This window comes from Phalaenopsis equestris, unplaced genomic scaffold (genome assembly GCF_001263595.1).
Source record: "Phalaenopsis equestris unplaced genomic scaffold, ASM126359v1 Scaffold000895, whole genome shotgun sequence".
Taxonomy (NCBI): domain Eukaryota; kingdom Viridiplantae; phylum Streptophyta; class Magnoliopsida; order Asparagales; family Orchidaceae; genus Phalaenopsis; species Phalaenopsis equestris.
In genome coordinates, this window is record NW_018165334.1 from 33,461 (window position 1) to 39,428 (window position 5,968).

Consider the following 5,968-nt stretch of genomic DNA (forward strand, 5'->3'; position numbering starts at 1 on the left):
GCTCCTCCTCAACAGGCATGTTTTCAGAAGTCTAGGCTTTGATGGCCCTCCGAACTCTTCTATTGCGGTTCCTCCTTTGAGATCGGGTCAGTGACACAGTCTTTGAGCTTGCCCCAATTTCAAACACTGGTGGTGGAACAGTTAATCCTTCAGTCGAATCTTCAACGACCATCACTTCTTTTCCCTTAGCAGTAGCAGGGATAGCAAGCTTGAAGACAGTAGCTTTAGCATTCTTGCAGGTAGGGAAGTCTTGAGGGCAGTTCAAACTGAATTCTACAGACGACTCTTGCATTTCTAGAGTAGCGATCTTCATTACCACGAATAGGGATTTCCCGAAAATAACCTCGAGGTCTTCAAATCCAGCTCTGAACTTGATGGTGGGAGCGACGTTACGGGCGCTGCGGTCCGTTGGCAGATTGCAGGAAAAGGTCAGCGTTGGGTAGTCCATTACAGCGGGCTTAAAAAACAGAAATTTTAGGGTTAGCTATATGGCCAAAAACCGTTAGCTATATGGCCAAAAACGTTAGCTATATGGCCAAAAACCTCGTAATCTTTAAGGCAAGCACTGAAAATAGAGGTTGATCTGTAGACCGGGCGGGTCTTAATTTACAGGTGTTTTTCAAAATTTTTGTTTAAAAAGGTGTAAAATTTAATTAATATAAGAAAATTTTAAAGTGCGCGTAGCACAACACGGTTTGGTTTAATTTGTGAAATAGCAAATCAAATTCGGAAGGGAGATGTGAAGAAATTTTAGGACCCAGTGCGGGACCCAATTAGTGGCAAAGAATGCCTAGGTGGAATTAGTCGATATAAAAATTTAAAAAGTCCTCAATGGCCTTCTGACCCCCAATGTTCAATGATGGTTGAACAGCTAGTCCTGAACTCCAAGGATTTGGCTGTACTTTCCCAAGATAGAAATCAGTAAAGTATGTCAACGGAAGGAGGGTAATTTATTCCAAGAGGGACATGGACATATTACCGATGTGTGAAGATAATATTTCTTAATTTGTATAGAGAGAAGCTTGTCCCCAGAAGAGTCGCCAGAAGTTGTCGGCGTTATTTCAGGTTGGTTTGTGGGGAGTTACCCATAAGAAGCTGTCGGTCGCTGGAATTGAAATCTCATCCCTACTTTGGAAGGACGTTGAAGTATGAAATCAAACTGACCCCATATTTTACATAGTTTAAAATGAAAGAGCACTATACCTCAAATCTTGTCTTTATCCCAAAGGATAAACACAAGACTTGAGGATGAGGCTCAATCAAATTAACTAAGGAAAGTATGACGTCCGTCTAGTCTACAAAATCTTTTGTATTTGCCGACAAATTCCCCTATTTAATATAAATGATTAAATAGGGTTTATATTAAGTTAGATTCGGACATGCTTCCTATAAGGGCAAGTCCCTATAGTTAATTACATCTTAAATGACCAAAGCCACCTAAGAAGACTCTCGATAAAAATCAAGAAATATTATCTTCAAGGAATTTCAAATGGTAGGACTCTTCAATGCAATGGAACATTTTATTGTAGAATCCAAAGGAGGAAGAACTAGGGGATGTCATGGATCCAGAGGAGAACCTCGGTGACTTCCCAAGCTATCCTTATGTTTGGCTTCAGTTTTGAGGAGAAATATTTAGGCATTTCATCCTACTAATTTTATTAGTTAGGGGTTACATTCCTGTGAAACGATCACACAAATAGCCTGGAATATGCGAGGATTTAGGTCGTGACAAATGATAACCTCGAAATCCTAAGACGAGTTAGGGCTTATATTGTATAGCAGGTCTATGCAATGGCCTAAAGATAATGTGAAAATTTAAGTTGTATAAGCAAGCAACCTCGAAGTCCTATGACTTTGTTGTTTAAGTCTAAGGAAGGAAGATTAATTTAGCTGGGGAAGACATGTTTTGCTGTTGAAGATGGTCATGTTGCCCACCATGCTAGCCCCGAGCTCCTGCCGCGACGAGTTTGAGTTTTCTAGTGCGTTGAGTTATAATGTCAAATCAGGTGGCCCTATGGTTGAAGTTCTTTAAATATTATGAGAGCATATTAAAGTTGATTAGAGCGACACCGGTTAGGATCCTATAGTTCCCTCGTTCCGGCACCACTAGTTTCTATTGGATTCACTTAAGTCCAAATGAACTTACTAAACTCAACTTAAAGAGTTTGATAATTTCATTTAAACTGTGGGAAGCCTCGTTAGCAACCGTAAGTTACCTCATTCGACGGATTCCCGATCATCCAATAGAGACATCTTAACATAGTTGAAGTTGTGGTATTATGTGATGTTTATGATTAAATTTTGAGTTGTTTCATATTTTTAATTTGTGGCGGTGAATTTTATCTTTCTTGATTTTAATTTTGGTTTCGAGTTATGATTTTGGTTATGTGCCTATCCTAATAGTTTTAGTTTTCATACAGGGTGACATCGTTGTTTAGCATGCAAATTTGCAGGTATAAAAGTACAGTATGAAAGTACAAGAAAGATAACGCTGAAAACTGTAAAAGTGAGCCTAGCGAGTCTTCTCGTTCCACCACCTGAAACTTAAAATGCATGTTAAGGAAGTTTATGAAGAGCGGGAAAGGTAAAATTTTGGCAAATTTCCTAACCCTATGTCATATCTTGGTGAGTCCTTAAAAGTTTAAATAAGTATGATTTGATTGAGGAATATTAAGTTTAATAGGCCTCTGAGGTATCCAACAAGTTAGGAGGGGGAAGCAGGTCCATGCCGGAAGGGAAGCAGGTCCATGCCTCCCTCTCACAAACTGGTGAAAAAGCCTCAAGTCCATTTAAACTTATTATATTGCTTAATGGTTCATCCTGTAAATACCCTTATTACTCAGTGAACCCTGATGTCTCAATTACTCCTAAGAATAGGGTAATTATCACTTATCATTTAATTTAAAAATTATGGGAATGAAGATCCTTAAAGAGGCAAGTTAATGTAATTTGAACACTTAGCCAAATTTTTAATCCTAATGGGCTTAGTGGTGTTTCAAGGATGTTTGATTTAATTATGGTTATTTATTTAATCAATTTTTGATTTAGCCTAAGTCACCATTAAGCCCGTAAGACCTAGGTGAGTGTCTTAATTAGTTTTGAAAAGGGTTAAGTATTAAGTGGTCATGATTCATGATTTGGATTATATTTGAAAAAAACCAAAGTAGGGGTATTAAATTGATTATTTATTGGCTTCAAAAGTCATACCCCTAAGTACAGGATCATTTAATTTTGATAAACTTCCAAATTTTAATAATTTAGAAATTTATTAACTTATCTTTTTAATAAGAAAAGTGAAATTGATTTCTACCAATTAACCCCTTATGTTTCAAACATCAAAAAAATTGATTAAGATCAGAGGTTACCCATTCCCCTCCTTGAATTAAGCCTAAATGTTAATTAAGGAAAAATTTTCAAAATTCACATTTGCCGCCTCAGGCTCTAACACCTCATAATTTGTCAAATTTGAAGTTTTTATCCTACCTCATTCATGGGTCAATTGAGACATCAAAGGAGAAAATGTGACTTTTCAAAATTTAATTTAATTTATATAATTATTTTAATGCAAAAGTAAGATTTTTCAATGAGAATTCCTAACTTGACCAAGGTAAATTCTAATCCCTTGAAATTTTTACTGGAGTAGACCTACAGTAGAAAAGCATTTGAACAAAATTTCATATTTTTTTAAACCTTTGTGATTTAGTGGAATTAATTTGAATTCTGGGCTATTTAATAAAAATAAAATATTTTAGGTGGTCAAAATTAACTTTTGTATTTTTGAAAAATTGCTCTAAGGTCAGAGAACTCAAAGGAGCAAATTTTGTATTTTTTTTATTTTTCTTTGATTTATTGGAATTATTTTAGTGAAAACTCATTTTTTAGCTTTTTTTTTTAAAGAAATTATTTTTAAGCTTTAAAATTCAATATCTTTATTTCGAAAGAAAAATATTCTAATTATTCCTAAGTGATTAGGAGCCAATTTAGAATATTTCCATGAATTTTATTATTTTTGTGTTTTTAATGAATTTTTTTATTATTCAAATATTTAAAATAGGCTAAAAATCAAGCATTTTTATTTTAAATATAATGTCATTTTTAGAAAATATCCCTGATTAAAGAGAACTCAAAAAACTAAGTTTCATAATTTTTTTGAGTTATATTTTGATTTTTAAAAATCATTCAAATGCCAAGAGTGGTATTTATCTTTAAAAATCAATTTAAGTTGTCAAATGTTCTCAAAATATTTTAAAATTTTTATGATGAGTTCTCTGGATCATAAACCACAGTGGAGATAAAAAATCAAGTCATTTAAATGTATATATTTTCCAAAATTAATTATCTTAGTGATTTAGTGTTTGTAAAATTTAAGTGCTTTTTAAATGACTTGACCCATGAAATTATTTCCAAAGGCTTATTGACCCATGAAATTATTTCCAAAAGCTTCTCTAGTCATGCATTTCCAAAGGCTTATCTAGTCATGCTGGACCTTCTAAAATTTTCTTAGAATTTTCTAATCAATATGCTAAGTTTCAAGATTATTTGAAAGAAATAATGTGGAATAACTTGAAAAATATAGATCTCTATATAGGAACCTTCTCTAACTTTGGAAAAATCAGAGAATGTTTCCCCTAACAGACGTTGCAACAGGTCAAAGTTTCAAGCCAAGATGATATATCAATATGCATGGAGAATCAAATGATTCAAAACAGTGTTTAATTAATTAAAAATAACATATGCATAACATGGTCTTGAAATTTATTCCACATTGTTCTCCTTTGTTCACCAAGCAAGTGGTATTTTTATTTTATTTTTGTGATTTTTCTACACAAAGTTATGGATTTTCTAAGTTAAGGGAATTTAAATAAATAAGAAAAGCCCTATTTATCTATTTAAACCGTGCGTGCCACCTCATCCTTCGACGGCTCCGAAGACATGCGTGGCGCGTTCTAGTTGGATGCCACCGTCCACGTAGCTTGCTGACTCGGCCCGCTGTTTATGTTCCAAAGTGTTGTCTGGCTCGATCTCGGCCATCCATGTGATACACGCGAGACCGGACGGCTCGTCCCCGATAGAATGATCCCGTGACCATCCATACTAAAACCTTAAGATCTCAGCCTAGACTCAACCAAATCACTTTGGGTTTGATCCTATGGACTTGTCTACATGAGACGAACACATCCATACGGTTAATGTACCATGAAATCAAGCTTAAGTAGATGGAGAATCAAAATAAGCTCGGGAGGAGGAGAAGTTTTATACCTTTGCTCTGAGAAGGGAGGCTTCAATCAAATATGTTCGGCACATTTGTTGGGGTCCAAAGAGTTTAGGGATTGAGTCCCTGGTCTTGGTGTAAGGCCTAGGAATGGATTTGACCTAGCTCGATTTCAGGTTTTGGTTTAGAGCTATGATGGAGGCTATCTCAGAGGGTAATTTGTTGGGGCTTTATCTTCTCTTACTGTTGTGAAGGTGTAGGCACAAGCAATTGAAGCTTGGCAGAATGTGGAGGGGTATTCGGTTCTGTCCTGGTTTTCGGCAAGGTTTCATGCTCGAAATTGAGCTCCGACAATGGGAAATGGTGGGGGAAAATGGTTGGGGTGAATGAAAGTGGTTGGAATGCAATGAGAGGATCTTAGGGAAGCTATGTGTGAAGTTTGGAGAGCCCTCTCTAGGAAAATTTCAGCACACCTCTTATGGCCTTGGGAGGTGAGTTTTATAAAAATGGTCATGGGGTGGCTCTCAGGGCATAAGTTTGGGTTTGGGTGGTGAATTGTGGTGCTTAGGTGGAGGGCAGAGGAGCTCTTCAATTTGAATTGGATGAGTTGGTCTCTAGGTTTGATTTGGGTGAGATGCCTTGGGAGTGGGTCTCAGTTTTGGGCTTTTTTGGCAACTAGGCTGGACTGCTGGCCAGAGGGAGGTGGCTAGGAGCTCAGGGAACCCAAAGGAATCCATCACAACAATTTAATCACAA